Genomic DNA, 17,156 nt, shown 5'->3' on the forward strand with positions numbered 1-17,156 from the left:
CGGCCATATCCCACTTTGAGCATCAAAATGAATGACAGAAATAATACATTAAATGAAAAATAAATGCATGAGTCCATAGTGAAACTCAAGAATAAGAAAGTGGGGGGAGAGAAGAGAGAAGAGGACAGAAAGGGAAAAATAAAAGAGGAAAAGCTCTACTTTACAGAAGAATACCAATTGTTATGGATTGAATTGTGTCCCACCCAAAATTCATATGCTGAAGCCCTAACTCCAAATGTGACTATATTTGGAGATGGGGCCTTTAGGGAAGTAATTAAGGTTAAATGAGGTCATAAGGGTAGGGCTGGAATCCTGTAGAACTGGTGTCCTTATATGAAAAGAAACACCAAGGTTCTCTCTTTCCACACACCATACAAAAGAGGCCATATGAAGACACTGAGAAGTCAGGTGTCTACAAGCCAAGAAGAGAGGCCTCACCAAAATCCAACCCTGATGACACTTTGATCTTGGACTTCTAGCCTCCTGAACTGTGAGAAAAATGCATGCTTTCTGCTATTTAAGCCTGAGCCATACAGCTAATACAACAGTTAATAAATATTAAGAAAATGACAGAACTGAAAAAAAAAATCACCATTTCTTAACCCACTATGTAAGAATCACTAATGGATGCTAAAATCACTGGGTTTATTGGTTTAAAAATATGTCCGCACAGGTTAACTTTACAATGGGGAAATTAGGAGTGCCATCACCACTGTAACCAAATGATCAAACTTAGCACCATCAATAATGGGACAACCGTTTATATACCTCTTGATGGATCCAATAAGAAATGTCCATCACCTATGCAGTATTCTTGCCAAGAATGTTTAACCTGAATCCAGTCATGAGAAAACAATGAGATAAATCCAAGAAAGGGAGACGTTTAAAAAAGCAATTGACCTAGATCTTCAAAATAGAGTCAGTATCAGAAACAGAAGAGACTACTTAGTTTTAAAGCCTCTAAACATCACAACCAAATGAAACTAATAAACCTTGCTTGAGTCTTGCCTCAACAAAAGCAACTAAATGGACATATTTGGTATAACTGGGGAAATTTTTTTTTTAAGTAGGCTCCAACGTGGGGCCTGAACTCAGGTTCCTGAGATCAAGACCTGAGCCAAGACCCAGAGTTGGATGCTCAACTGACTGAGCCACCCAGGCGCCCCATAACTAAAAGGCACCCTTTATAAAATGGGGATGTACATTTGATGAAAAAATTGAATTAGTGTTAATTTTCTTAGGTGTGAATAGTATAGTGGTGATATGGGAGATTGTCCTTATTCTCAGACAGTTCATGCTAAAGTGTTCATGGGTGAATTATCACATATCTGCAACTTTCTTTTAAATGGTTCAACAAGGGATGCCTGGGTGGCTCAGTTGGTTAAACGTCTGCCTTCAGCTCAGGTCATGATCCCAGGGTCCTGGGATCGAGCCCCACATCGGGCTCCTGGCTCAGCGGGTAGCCTGCTTCTCCCTCTCCCTCTGCCTCTCCCCCTGCTCATGCTCTCTCTCTCTGTATCTCTGTCTCAAATGAATAAAATCTTAAAAAAAATCATAATAATAATGAGTTTGAGACATTGTGAAAATCCCCAAAATATGACACAGAGACACAAAGTGAGCAAATGCTGTTGGGAAGATGGTGTCAACAAACTTGCTCGATGCAGGGTTGCCATGAACCTTCGATTTGTAAAAAACAAAACAGTATCTGCAAAGTACAATAAAATGAAGCACAATAAAATGGGGTATTCCTGTAAATAAATCAAGAGCAAAATAAAGCAGAGTAAAATGTTAATAGTTAATAAAGATAAAAGGTACACAGCATTCAATGTATTATTCTTCCAACTTTACTGTGGTTTGGAGTTTTTCAAAATATACAGTTTAAAAAATAAAAAATCTAAAGATATTAAAATGTTTACTATTTTATGGCATGCAGCTTTTCCTAACTACTGACCGTGCACCTACCAAGACCAAATAGTATAACTTAATGGTTAGAGAGAATGGATGTCGGTTACCGACAGACCAACATTCAATGCCTGTCTCTCAGATCTTAGGCAAGGAAGGGCTCCAAGCTCTAGGTTTCTGCAGTGAAATGAGAATAGTATCTAACTGGTATGCAGCTGAGAAGATTTATAAAAAAGTCTATAAGTTTATAAAAAAAAAGTCTGGCACACGGGAAGGCACTATTATGATTACCTGATGAAATGAGGATAGGATTTAGAGGGTACTTAGCCTCCATTACATGCTGCACACTCTGGTAAGCACCCTCTACTAAAACTCTGACCTCACTTACTAACAAGGAGTGACTGCATTATATCGTGAGTGACCATTTTTGTGGCAAGAGTGTCTTCAACCAAATGAAAATTTCCTTAAAGGCAGGGATCAGGGCTTAACCCTAATTTCTGTATCTCCTAAAGAACCTAGTTATACCTGGTTATTCATGGTACTATTTCACCTGTATATTATGCTAGATCAGGACTTCTCAATCTTGGCTACACATTGGAATCACCTGGAGAGCTTTTAAAAAAATCTTGGGTATTTTTATTTTGTTGGTCTGGAGTGGGACCTAGACCTCAATATTTTTTAAAATTCCCATGGTGATGGTAAAAAGTTTATGTTCTGTGTTTCTCCTTAGGGAAATGACACCAGCTATTGCTGCCAACTTTCTACCAGCTTTGGAGTAGCCTGGAGGTTACTCTGGAGTAACCAGAGGGAGGTAGGTGTGTATTCTAACATGTCTGCCTTCTTCTAGGATCAGTGCTCATCCTCCTACTTCTTGAGCAATCTCAGATCATTTGTAACACCTTTGTGTAGCTTGCATAGGAGAGAAAAAAATATCTTTTTCCTCTATCCTTCTGGGACTGCTCTAACAAGAGACAGATTAACAAGAGAAAAGCATACATATTTATTTAATATACACTTTACATGACACAGGAGCCTTATAAGGAACTGAAGACCCAAAGAAATAAACCTGAGAATTTTTATATTAGGTTTGATGAAGAGTGGAAAATTGTGGGAAATATGATGGGACAAAGGACATGGGGTAAGTGTAGTAAACTGGGGGAAGCTTAGCAAAGGCCTGTTCATTCAGCTCCTTCTCTGTGTCCCCTCATCTTGAGAAAGAAGGATGCTCCTTTCCTTTAGGTATAGGGAAGTCACCTCTCACATGAAGGTTTCACGACCTGCTTCAGGGGAAGATCAGAAAGTCCCTCCTTCACATGCTGTTTCTCAAATTCCTTCAGCTTAAAATAGTCAATATGCCACAGTACTGTTTGGGGATAGTGAGTCCTGAACCTCATCTGTTGTTAATATAAAATGTGATCGATTGGTGCTTCAATTTATCAAAATGAATAATTACACCTAATGTTGCTCTTTCTTCAGTTGGTAAAACTATAAAGGTGACTAAACCAGAAGTTTGGGTGAGACTTCACAGCACTAATAATTGCCTGAACAGCACAAACATAACGGTTAAAGTGCATTATTGATCATTTGGGCTTTCGCAATTCAGAAAATATTTTCATTTGTGCGCCAGAGAAACCAAATCAGAAGGCAGACCGTTTGAATGATAGAAGAAATGGAGATGTGTAAGAGGGGAAATCAGAATCAGCAAGCATAGTAAGAATATGAGAACATGAGCATTTTATAGCACAGCTATCCAGCCAGCTGCCAGTGTTGAAAACCACGTTCCTGATGAAAATATACCCAGGTGCTGGTTGGATGCTGAGCATGTCCCACAGCCCCTCAACCACGACAGCCCCTCCGGTCATGAGTCTCGGCTACAACCCCGGTGGTCTGACATATCTAGGTTTCGTTTCCCTGCCCTCGGCTGTGCCCTTAGAGGCCTTGAACTGCTGGGAAGGCACCGTGGATCATCAATAAAATACAAAAAGAAAGGATACTCACAGTAAGATATAATCACTAATTAGGCACTTGCTTCTTCAGAGGAATCAGGACTAGACCACTTCCAAAAACTCTCCAGTTTCCCCACTAATAGCCAGGTAACCACGGCCAAGTCACTTAACCTCTCTCTCCATGTCCAGGTTTTCCTGTCTGTCAGAAAGAGATACTAAAGGGCTTAATTCATAGGTTGTTATGAGGATTCAGTAAGAGAAGGCATGTCAAATGCTTAACACAGTTCCCTCATACATAGTATCATGGGCTAAATGGAAACTAATATTATTAATATAGTAATAAATCCAAACCCAGCAGTTTCGTGGGTAGAAAAATAAAATAAATTAATGGAAATCCAAATTAACCCCTATTTCCGTTCATTTGTACGAGAAAGCTTTGAAATTTCAGCAGATAGTAATGGACTGAAATATTCCAACTTTGTTCTGACAGTATCTTCAAACAAAATTTAGGTATTTAAGGCCACTGTCCTTGAAAAGAGAACCCAAAGATTAACTGCTTCTAGAAAAGATGGCTTCAAATTTTACAAATTTCCATTTCTTCTAACTAAACCTAAGACATGCCCTCCAAATAAATAACAAAGGTGATGTTATAGTGGGACCATTTCCACTCATTGCCAAGACATTTCTAACTAACAGTGAGGCAGCTGAGACTTTAAATTTTTAACTGAAAAGACTAATGCAAATGAGATTGAAAAACCCTGTTGGGTAAGACAACATCAAAGAACAATATGCTAAAGAGTTGGAAACCAAAGGAGAAAAAGCAATAAGCCTCAGTGGAGCAAAAGGAAGGATAATTCAGTGATTACTTCATGTAAGGAAGAAAAAATTTTCCTCTACTTTCTCAGAATCAGAACACGGAGCCCTTCAGATTAAACAGATAAAAGGCAGATTAACAGGAAAAAGGCACACAAAGTGTACTGATATTAATATTAACATCATGCATGGGGACATCACAGAAAAGAAGTGAAAATCAAAAGAAGTGGTTAGACTGCATTTGGGGGGAGGCTTATATATTATTTTACCAAGAGTGATGAACTGGGGAGAAATCGCTAGGCCAGGGCTCCTAGGAACGATAAATTGTGGGAAGGTGGCTGTCAGTAAGGTTTGTCAGGCAGACTCATCTTTGTGCTATCTCTGCTCGTCCTGGTACAGGACGTGGGAACACCTTTACAAATGGAAATTTCTGCCCTGCTTTTAGTCAGAAATGGGGAGGACTTTTCCTATGTCTTTCTCAATTGCCTTCAGCTCAAAAATAACCCTTATGCCAATGGGACATATCTGGGGGTGGTGTATTCTGGACCCCTTCACTAGAAAGCAACTGTGGACTCACACTGAAGTTTTCCAAAGGCAAGTTGCTCTGAATAACATAAATAGATAAAATTGTTCTACCATGTAATTGAAGTACCCTAAAGGAGAAATAGTAGAAGTGGACTAGACAGCATATAACAAAAGAAAGCTAAGGATTTATCACGAAGGTAGAAAGAAAGGGAATTGATTTTTTTAAAGATTTATTTATTTATTTTAGAGAGACAGAGAGAGAAAGAGTGTGGACACAAGTGGGGGGAAAGGCAGAGGGAGAGAATCTTCAAGCAGGCAGCCTACCATGGGGCTCGATCCCATAACCCATGAGATCATGACCTGAGCTGAAACCAAGAGTCTGATGCTCAAGAGCCACCCAGGAACCTCAGGAATTGATTTTTAAAATGCTAAAACGAGGGATGCCTGGGTGGCTCAGTCAGTTAAGCGTCTGCCTTCAGCTCAGGTCATGGTCCCAGGGTCCTGGGATCGAGCCCCGCATCGGGCTCCCTGCTCCGTGGGAAGCCTGCTTCTCCCTCTGCCTGCCACTCCCCCCACCCCGCTTGTACTCAATCTCTCTCTCTCTCTGACAAATAAATAGACAAAATCTTTAAAAAAAATGCTAAAATGAGAAAAGCTGAATGGTTATCAAAGGTTTTTTTTTCAGGGTAGTCAAAATTTTGATATTATTCTTGTTAACTTTTACTACAGGTTTAAAATGTTGGGAAAACATTTAATGAAAGTATCACAACAATGATAGATAACATGTAAATCAATTTTACCTTTAGTAAATTCAACATGAGGTAGAACATCTAAATTTAAAGATTCTAGCCCTAACAAAGAAAGACTAATTCCCACTCTAATGAAGCAATTCTAGATAAAACATAACGAGATAAAGTGTTACTTTTAAGTCCAGGCAGGTAGGCCTTTGGCAACCCACAAAGCCTCTGTTGATCTCAATCACAGTACGGATACGACAGACTATAATGGACCCTGAAGTGGTCTCCCTCGTAAGATTCTGTTTCAACATAAATGGATATGACTCTCTTGTTAAGATGTGCCTCTTCCTTTTCCTTCAGTCACACTTTTAAAATTGAATACGTTCCTCGTAAAAATAGTTGCATTATATTATGACACAATAAAAAACACAATTTCTTCTCAGTTCCTTTTACAGAACAGGATTACAAGTATTTTTAGGTTCCCAAAATCTTATAAAACCAAAATCTGGAACATTTTAAAATATCTTGCTATCTCAAGAAGTTGTAAAATTTTCTTAAGTTTGTTTTTTTATTTAAATTCAATTAATTAACATATAATACGTTATTTGTTTCAGGGATACAGGTCTGTGATTCATCAGTCTTTTATAATACCCAGTGCTCATTACATCACATACCCTCCCCAATGTCCATCACCCAGTTACCCCATCCCTCAACCCCCCTCCCAAGAAGCTGTAAAATTTTTAAGCAAGTTTTAATAAGTAAGCCTGGTTTGTCATGAATTGTTCATACTGTTATTAAAATGTCATTTTGAAAAATTACAGAACACTTTTCAAATTTCATGAGCATCTGAGTATTAGATCTCTAGATATTTGCATAGATCACATATTTAAGTTTGAGGGACCAATGTCTCTCCTACAGAAACTTACACAGCAAGAAGCTACAGTGTGGGGTCAATCATAATGAGGCATGCTGTTATTGACCACGTTGATCTAAAATGATCCCTTAACCTTTTTCACTTGTTCTTTTCCTTTATCTTTTTGCAAAACTTCAAAAACTTATGTTTTTTATCCTGTCTTAGGGTTAAAGGTTTTGAAATTACACTCATGTATTAAAGTTATAAGCCTACACATGTAAAAGTTCTGGTTCCCAAAGCAAATTTTCTCGTCCCTTAAGAGCCTGAACCTGAGCACCAGTAGTAGGGGGAATGTTGCCCGTGATCACCTTTCCCTTTTAAGAATGCTTTTTCCAGTTCAATTTGGTGACCCTTTCTTTTCTTTCTAGTTATTGGGAGCCTTTTCTAAGTACTACCAAACAGGAAATTACCACAAAGACAAGTGGAAGGAAGAAAACATTTTTAAAATAACTTCACACACCACCTGCAATTCTGGTAAGTGCCTCGCTCTCAGAGTGTGCGGGCATTTTTGAGATTTCTGTCAAATCAGTCGCACTGCCCCCCCACGGGGATCCGTGTTCCCTTTTCAGCTCAGTAATCAAATAGCTCTGACTGGTCCATGTCTGCTTTTGTCCACTTCTGACCTACATGTTCCCGTGAGGGACATCTTTGTCTCACTTTTCTTTGGTCACTGAGTTCATGTACCTCAATAGGCTAAGTCTAGCAGTCCATTAACGAGAATTCTCAGCTCAGCCCCAGGCCACCCAGAAACCCCGGTTGCATGTTCTCACTGAATGGCTTCACTGGTGGCCCATTCAAATGTGCTAATGTCAGAAAAAAGGGCTGAATGGGGTGCCAATGTACACCATTGCCGAGGCAAGTGACTGGGCTTCCAATAAAGCCTCCCCCGGGGTGATGTTAAGCAGAGTTAGCAATGGTGCTGAGGCTGAGCCAGGGCTAATGCTCCAATCATGCCAGCAACAGGTGGTACAGATGCAGCCACTGCAATATGAAATCACAGTGCAGAGTTCACCTGCACTTCAATCCTCTCTCCAGCTTCCAACCTGCAGATAAATGTGCAGTTACACCTCCTTCTCCCTCTGGTTGTGGGGCAGGCTCACGGAAGACGTTTTGGGTGGGAAAGGATATGGGCATTGTTTGTTTCCAATTGTTCTGAGGTTTACTTCTGTTGAGAAGCTTTCTTAGAGCCCTTCTATTTTCTCATGGACCGTACAGAAGCAGAGAAAGCATTGTCTCGAGGGTCACCCCCAAAGCATTAAAGAGACATTTTCGCTCAGCAGAAGACTATTTTGATCATGCAAAGCAGATGTCACATTACAGCCCCATGCTGCTAATTCTCATAAAAGAACATCTTGAACTGCAACGAAATTATGAAGGTATGATGACTAAACCAATCCCGCAGCCCCTCCTCCTCTAACTGGGGCAAACGAAAGGGGAAAGAAAAGGAGGGCACAACTCCCATTTTTCCTTCTAAAGGTGTCTGAGAAGAAACATAAAAGCAACCAGCCAGTCAGGATTTCCATAATTATTTTTCAATTCACTGAAGACCCCTGGATTTCTGAATTATTCACCAATATACGGTATGCCCACACATCAACCTGGAAGAATAGCCCAAAATTCTAGTCCCACTGTCACCCAAACTTGCCACCAACATGAACCAGTACCACTGCCTCCCAGATTCCTAACCCTTAAATCCTGGTGACAGTCTGCAGAGCCAGGCCACGGTCATGACAACCTCAGCCTTCCAGGAACACCCAACATTTTGCTTGGCCACTCACTACAAGTCAACATGTACAAAAACAATTTTCATTTCTTCAGCTCCCTCAAAACCATTCTTCCACTCCTGAATCAAAAATACCAACAAGCCGGGGCACCTGGGTGGCTCAGATGGTTAAGCGTCTGCCTTCAGCTCAGGTCATGATCCCAGGGTCCAAAGATGGAGCCCCACATTGGGCTCCTGGCTCAGCGGGGAGCCTGCTTCTCCCTCTCCCTTTGCCTCCCCCCTGCTCATGCTCCCTCTCTCTCTCTCTGTGTCTCAAATGAATAAATAAAATCTTTAAAAAAAAAATACCAACACGCCAAAGAGTACAGGATATCTCCCCATCTCGACTAACTTTGGAAAACTGTCATTTTGTTGGGGGATAAAGTCCAAAGCACACGATGCACACACATATCCAAAATGGAATTCAACCCACATGGAAGTGATTCTTAACTATTCCAGAGTGCTAACCTTGGGGATCTCCCAACTAGAGAGTAAGCCCTGAGAACTCATTTCGATCCAGGTTAAAGAGGGATGGTTTTTGTGGAGGGAACTCTCTGAGGCCCACGTTGTCTATCTGGTCCCTGAACAGAGGTCTTCCCCAGGGCTTCATATCTGGTTGCCAAGCCAGCAGCTGGTGCTGGACAGCTGTCCCTGAAGGAGACTTCTTTAGAACGGCAGCCCCAAGTTGACTCCCACACAGTCCTGTTGCTCACATATATTAAGGGGTTTATGGTGAATAAGATTCAAGGACAGTGGTTCTTGGGCACTAGAGAGAAGGTAAGGGGTCCCACAGAGCCTCTAGCCTAAAAATCTTTTTTCTTTTTCCTTTGCAGCCACATAAAAGAAGGTTTCTCCCTCATTGTCCCTCATCTTCTAACGTTGGTAAGCAACTACAGAAGGTTTTGCAAATTATTATAATTTTTATGTAATGTGGAATTCATTTCTTTTCCCTAATTTTTTATAATGGATATGGATTGTTTTTATACTCAGAAAAAGAGTTTTGTTTTTTTTTAATAGGAAAGTTAATTGATCCTCAATCTTTTATTCCTTGGAAGTGGAATTTTGCCCTCAATTCCCTAAGAGAAACTAAATATCTGTGTAACATGCTACTAAGAGAAACTACTGGCTAATTTTTGAAAAATGAAATTCAAATTACTCAATCAAGAAAAAAATCTCCCGTCTTCTCTCTCCATAATTTCCCTCCTCCTTGATCATACTTCACCCAACGCTATTTAAGGTGTAAACTTAAATTTAAAAAAAAATCTATGGCTTCTTGTTGGAACTGGTATCTGTAAAGCTCACACTCCTCTAACTGGGGTAGCATTTGAGGGTATTTAGATCTTGCTCCAGGGAACTACACCCATGAGATGTTAGAACTTACCCATTTTAGTTCCTCTGGTATATTTCTAAACAGAGAATGCAAGGATCCCTTCAAAACTATTACAAACTTACATGAAAACTGGATTAGGTTCATACCCAGCCACCTGGCTTGCATTATTTCTCTCATCTTTATTCCTTATGTAGACCAGCTTAAGAAGTCAGAAACTTAGGGGCACCTGGGTGGCTCAGTCATGATCTCAGAATGGTGAGCTCAAGCCCCAAGCCAGGGCTCTGCGCTCAGTGGGGAGTCTGCTTGGGATTCTCTCTCTCCCTCTCCCTCGGTCCCTCCCACCCCCACCCCCGTCTCTCTCAAATAAATAAGTAAATCTTAAAAAAAAAAAAGTCGTCACAGATTTATCAAGCAGTTTTTAAAAGATGCCTCTAGATTTTACGTTCTTCACTGCCTCTAAAGAGGCTCCACAAAATGCCCAGAAAGAATGGGCCAATCCCCAGCTGTCCCTTTGTTTATCATTCCTTCCCTCCTCCCTGCTGTGCCCTGCCCTGCTCCCCTCCCCCAGCCACCCAGACTTTGCTTTTGAAGGCATCCTTGACTTCAGAGAAGTTAGACCATGTCACGGATGTCTTCTCTATGGCAGGCTAATAGAGATAATGGGCCCTGTGGGAGAGAGGCAGCCGAAGAGAGAGAGGGATTCCTTTGGATACTTAAGGGAATTACTGAGGAGCCTCAGCAGACTCTGGCTAACAAATTAAAAAAAAAAAAAAAATGGAAAGCAGCTGATGTTGTTTTACTAGATCCTTTATGCACTCAAGGAAAGGCCACTGTGGAAGTGGAGATGGTGGTGGTTTGTTGTTTGGGGGAGGGGAGTAATTTTTTAAATTATCCTTAGGCCACTTACTGAAGACTCTGAATAAATGTTTCAGATAATTGAGACTATTAATTAAGACTACACCCAGGAAAAGTCATTAGCATTTTGCTCACTAGACAGAGATGGAACAATGAATAAATTCTAGTTAAACAAGAAAAAGTCAATAGCAATCATTTCATAAGTTAGAAAACCAAGTATTTAAGTGCTGCTGTGGGATAAATCAAAAAGAATTTAGAAGAAATCCTTTCTTTTCTCCAGCCTACATTTTTCACTGGAAACAAAGGACAAAGTTACACTCCTAATCTCCCTAACTTCAGCAAAGAACTCTTCACAGGATTCTTTTGATGTTGACTTCAGGCCCTTAAAGCCTGGCCTTTTCTGTACATGTACTGGGGATCATATGCACGAACTTTCGGATAGGGATATATCTACCAACCCTGCCCTCAGAGCAAAATCTGTCCCAGCCCACCTTTAGGCTAGAACTCAATGATGTGTGTTCTTATTGGATCCTCACTCAAACCTACCACCTCCTTTCCAAAGAATGACTGAAGTAGAGACTGCAACACAGAAATACTTCAGATAGGAATTAGCCGTTGGCTAACTGGCTCTAACCTTCCTGTATGGATACAATGTAGCAATGATACTGGTGAAGCCCACATTAACACCTTCCACATAAACAGCCCAATTCAAAAAGAAGAATGATTAGATAGACATCCCAAAGTACAAAAACAGGATAGATCACATGTGAGGCATTAATACAGACATACATAATGAACATTCTCCTATGTATTTTGTCACTGTTGTTACAAACAAGTGTTCCTTATATGGAAAAAATTGCATTATATTTTCTTACCTTTTTCTCTTGTGACCCAAGAGTAGAATCAACTTGGCATTGAATTGACTCTATTCCAAAGAGACAAATCCCTTCATTGAAGGAGAATCTTGCTTTAAGAACCCCACACTCAGCTGCTAGACTAAGAGAATTAACATAGAAAGATGCAAAAAAAGGCATTTTAGTACAATACAGCAAATTGCAAATTCTGTATATGCAAGTGGGTGGACCTGTATCACAGAGCAGCAACACTGCATAGAAGACCTATGCCTTTATGGAGTAACTTTTCCCCCTGCCTAACTAGGCTTCCAAACAAGCATCCAGCTTTGTTTTCTACTCCTACAAATGTCACTGATGTTGTAGAATCACTTTTTTGCAAGATATATGTGAGCGTGATTCTTAAAAGCAAGTGTCAGCTGAAGCTATTTACTGCATGCAGCTTCTAATTATCTTTTCTTACAAGAGTCTGTTACGCCAAGATCCCAAGCAAACCTACCACCTAGTGACACGCAGTGTATTTGTCTACACCTTCAGAGCTTGCCATAGCTACAGATGCCATCTTCCTAGACTGTCTCTGAAATCTCATGTTTTAGCACTTCAAAAAGGTACCAAGACAATAGTAGGGATGAAGGGAGTGGGTCCTCCTCCCCAATTCAAAAAATGTCAGACATATTTTATGAGCCTAAAGGACTTTGTGTCTCATTGTCAAAATCTTTCTTCACCAAAAGATTAAAACTAGCTAGAACACAGTAGATTGTATTAATTATATAGTCTATTAATTAGACTTTGTATGTAAAATAATTAGCAATGAAGTATCTATGCCAACTGATTAGTGTAGGCTTTTATTATTGATGTGGCGGCAAAAATAAATAGGATCTTTAACAAAATTATTTTTAAAGCTACTATGAGCCTCCCTTTTTTGTAGCATTCTTAAACAACTCTTAACTATCATCAAATGGCCCTGCTGTTCTCTCGAATGCCATTGGCAAGAGTTGCAAGCTTCTGGGTTAATTCTATGTAATAAATCAACATTTCTAAATAAGTTTCATATATTTAAAAAATCAGTTGCTGTGACTTCACAGCTTGATACAATTTTCTATACGAAAGGGCCTGATAAAGTTTTCGTTTTTTTAACAGTTTAAAAAAATAAGCAGTGGGGCGCCTGGGTGGCTCCGTTGGTTAAGCGACTGCCTTCGGCTCAGGTCATGATCCCGGAGTCCCGGGATCGAGTCCCACATCGGGCTCCCTGCTCAGCAGGGGGGTCTGCTTCTCCCTCTGACCCTCTTCCCTCTCGTGCTCTCTATCTCTCTCTCTCTCTCTCAAATAAATAAATAAAATCTTTAAAAAAAAAAAATTAAAAATAAAAAAATAAGCAGTGACTGGCACCCAAACCTAAAAGAAAGCCAGCAACAAGTCTAATGAAAATCGTGCAGAGAGCCCATCAGACATTAAGTAAATACTTTGCTTGTGTTTTCTAGTCCCTTTTTGTTTGGTTACCATGGCAACCTGTTTTTGTGGGGGTCACTTGGAATGTATAAGAATTTGCTGCAATTAGATGCTTGCGTCCCATTGGCCAGTATAATAGAGTAGTAAAACTAAAAAGAAGTAAAAGAGAAGGAAAGGCACCGGTGAATGTGGACAAAGCCAACATGCACTTCAGGAACCAAAGAAAAAATTTTGTAAGCCTAATTATCTTTCAGAGCTATTTTCAAAGTTGCTCTTAATAAAAATTTCCGTATCCTTTAGCCTGTGATTTCTCACCTTGTTGACCTTCCAAACTCCTCCTCAGCTCTAATGCACTTACTGCACTTGATTTTACTTCTGTTGTTCTCTAATTGTTTTATGGATATGTCTTATCCCTTCATGAGACTGCAAAAGTTCTTCAGGGTCAGGACCACACGCTATACTTTGGAGGCAGTGTGATGAAACGGAGAAACCCATCGAAGAGGAATTAGATGTGATGGATTGTGGCCTAGGTTCGGAAACCAGTTAGTTGTACACCACTGAGCCAAGTGCCTTCCACCTCACTGAACCTCAGTTTCCATATTATAAGACTCATGCCTTTCAAAGGTGTTAAAATTAGATTATGGTATACTATCAACAGTGTTATTTAAACCTGTGATATATGCTTATTATGTATGTCCTGAATTAAATTTAATTGATTCAATATTTTATTTTAGAATTCTGTCTCAGGCAGCCCTGAACATCTAGATTAAGGTACCTGCTACTTCTCCAATACTCTAGAGACACTATCACTTTGTTATGGACTCTCAGACTATAAATTTTAAATCCATGGTTAGGCAGAGTGAAAGTATCCTACCTCTCAGAAGAGAGGAAGCAAGTTAAATGTCTGTGAGTATATTCACAAAGAAAAATAAACAGCATTAGCACATGCTCAAAGATTTGCTTAGCCTGGTTCATAAGAAGGCAAAGAAGCATTATGGTGGTGTCTCACCCAGATCCAGACATTCTGAATTACAGAGGAATTGTTTACTTAAAATACCATCACCGCTTTGTTTTTGTTTTTGTTTTTTTTTGAAACAATATCTATTAAGGTTTAGACCTATCACTCGACATACCAAATGATTTCAGGTCACAACTTGATTGTTTACAATCGAAAGATCAGCTAAATTCTCCTCCATTTACCATGATCACTCCAGATGCTTTAAGCGCTTGTTCAGTCTGCTCAAGAAGGTTATCCATCCAGGCTTTATTTCAACATCTCCACTGGCAAAACAACAAAACAAAAAAACCCCAAAAAACCCTCACCATACCCCAAAGCCATTCATCCTGTGTTCAAGCAGCTCTAGTTGTTAGATAATTCTTCCTTATATTAAAACCAAATCCTTCTTCCCTATTACTCTATACATTGGTCCCAGGCTACAGTTGCTCTCATAACATTGTTTGGAATTCTTTTCCTCTGACTACACATCAGGTTTCCAAGTACTTCTTCAAGAGACATCATGACCTAAACACAATCCTCTGAGCTGGCTAATCAAGACTATGTACAATAGGACTATGACCCCATAGTTAATTCAATGAGCATGGTTGTGTGCCTATTTGAGGCTATATGCTGAAGATACAAAGACAAACTAGACAACATCTTTGATTTCAGGGAGATGATAATCTATAGGAGGAGCCAAGAATGTTAGCAAAGAGGTTCAACAAAAGTTAAGGTTGACAATACAGTAATGTTCCAAAGAGTATGTTTTCAGTGCTCCCTGGGGAGTGGAAAAAGGATAGAAAAAGTTTCAGAGAGGAGGTTTTCCCAGGTAGTCCAAAGAGAAAGAGCATTCTGGGAAGAAGCAATAGCATAAACAAAAGTTCTGACATTATGATTCAACATGATAAATTGAGGGAACTCCAAAAAGTTCATTATAACGGAAATGCAGGGTATAAGGCAAGACAAAGCAAGACCTTAGGTTAGAGAGGTAGGCAAGGGCCAGATGGTGGAGGACTGTGTGCGCCAAACTAAGGCATCTGAACTTTGTCCTACAGTCTAGTGGTCTCCAAATTCGGGTGTACATACCACAGGGGATGCAGGAAATGATCCAGCAGGGTAAAATATGAGAACTTCTAGGTTATTTGATTTTTACCCCAAGAATTAGGAAAATGTTAAGCTTTACTAATATTTCACTGGAATTGACACTGGCAACCTCAATACGTTTGAATATCAACTGTCACATCTCATACACCGTAAGCAAGCAAAGCATCTTGAAGGAAAAATGGGAATTCCACAACATGGAGGGCTGAACAGTTGGCCATCACCCTGTTATTCATTTTACTTTGATCAAAAATGTTGCATTTTATGGTGCCTAGTTAAGTAGATGTATGGATTATATTATCTACTTTTAAGTAAATAACCCTCATAAAATAGACAACTGACTTAAGAAAGATCTCTTCAAAGAAACCCCAAACTGAAGATAACACTAACAGGGTAAGCAAAATAAGACCTAAGAAAAGGGCAGAGCTGATCCTTCTACTCCTTGTATAAACTCTTTGTCAGGTAAAAATACTAATGATACATTCAGATCTATTAAATCATTGACATATAGATGCATATATGTGTGTGTATAGATATATATGTATATATACATAAAGAAGGTATATTTTTATTTAAGGTATAGATTTACATCTAGAATATGAAGACCTTACAAATTTTTTTCTAAATTTGATAAAGATTAATAGCTTCTTCTGCAGGATTAAAAAAAAATTATTTATTTGAGAGAGAGCGAGCACATAAGCAAGAGGATAAGCAGATGGAAAGGGAAAAGCAAACTCCCTGCCAAGCAGGGAGCCTGAAGCGGGACTGGATCCCAGGACCCTGAGATCTTGATCTGAGCCAAAGTCAGACGCTTAACCGACTGAGCCACCCAGGCACCCCTCTTCTGCAGGACTTACTTAACAGTAATAGCTTTGGTTAAAAATACTTGTTCTTTCTTCCTTAGAAACATGGTCCAAAGCATTCTGAAGCCCTCTGTTGACCTTAGCAGATGATGCAGTGACCCTGTTCACATACCTTCTTCATAACCTTGTCCCTGAGCCTTGGAGACTGCATCTTAATACACGGTAGCCCTCCATCTGAGGGCTCTCTAGATCCGCAAATAGGTAGGCCAGAAGAGCTCAGTAACTTTTGTCTGCTGATGACAGATAAACAGTTGGAGAATATTTACTGTGTCTCAAGTGGAACAACTCAGAAAAATTCTATGCTAGCTCCTGAGCTCTCCAGCTGGAGTGAGCTCCATTTGCTCATAGCAGGAACCTGCTTGGTGACACCTCCTTTACTGGATCATTCTCTTCCTTTTCTCACTTCTGCCATCCCTTATCCATGCTTTCTGGGATCTCCTTCTCCCAAATAAACTCCTTACACTCAAATCCTTCTTTCAAGATTTACTTCTTTGGGAACCCAACCTAAGACAGTGACTGATTAAAATGCATCAGATAAGGGGCGCCTGGGTGGCTCGACTGGTTGAGTGTCTGTCTTCGGCTCAGGTCATCACAGAGTCCTGGGATCAAGCCCTGCATCGGGCTCCCGGCTCAGTGAGGAATCTGCTTCTCCCTCTCCCTCTGTTCCTCCCTGCCGGCTCATGCTCTCTTGCTCTCTCACTCTCTCTCAAATAAATAAATAAAATCTTTAAAAAAAAAAATGCATCAGATAAATAAATGGAAAACAAAGCTAAATATTTGAAGAAATGAGTATCAGACACTCGCTAAACACTTGAGAACAAAACTATGGATGTTTCTAAAATGTTTCTTCTTGATATTTGTTACTCTCTCAATAATGAAATACATGAACAACTTTGGTGAGCCAGTAAAGTGAAATGTAGCGAAGAATATATATATTCTCATTAGTATTGATATCTTTGGAAAACACTCTGTCAGGGAAATAGTGGGTATAAATAGAAAGTTGACTAAAAAGAAAGAGAAAAAAGGCCCTAGGGTGAAGTGACAAAGTTAGCACCATAGCAAAATTCATTAACTATGTTATTATAAGCAAATTTAGGTGCAAAAATGGTAAA

General features: G+C 39.8%; 2 long non-coding RNA genes across 6 annotated transcripts in view; one reads left to right on the plus strand and one right to left on the minus strand.

Annotated features, from left to right (window-relative positions):
• LOC148161874 (uncharacterized) overlaps positions 1–4,014 on the minus strand; it is an 86,616-nt gene extending 82,602 nt beyond the window's left edge. The window contains exon 1 of the long non-coding RNA XR_015767323.1: positions 3,901–4,014. This is a non-coding gene — a long non-coding RNA (uncharacterized LOC148161874). The remainder of the gene's footprint in view (positions 1–3,900) is intronic.
• The window catches only part of LOC148161875 (uncharacterized), a 146,159-nt gene that overhangs the window by 72,485 nt on the left and 56,518 nt on the right, over positions 1–17,156 (plus strand). For all 5 annotated transcript variants that reach the window (XR_015767317.1, XR_015767319.1, XR_015767320.1 and 2 more), the window contains 4 exons: positions 2,633–2,713; positions 7,205–7,310; positions 8,052–8,212; positions 9,432–9,480. This is a non-coding gene — a long non-coding RNA (uncharacterized LOC148161875). The remainder of the gene's footprint in view (positions 1–2,632; positions 2,714–7,204; positions 7,311–8,051; positions 8,213–9,431; positions 9,481–17,156) is intronic.

Source organism: Eumetopias jubatus, unplaced genomic scaffold (assembly GCF_037043125.1).
Source record: "Eumetopias jubatus isolate StellerSeaLion01/CBP00866 unplaced genomic scaffold, mEumJub1_p1.0 scaffold_47, whole genome shotgun sequence".
Classification (NCBI taxonomy): domain Eukaryota; kingdom Metazoa; phylum Chordata; class Mammalia; order Carnivora; family Otariidae; genus Eumetopias; species Eumetopias jubatus.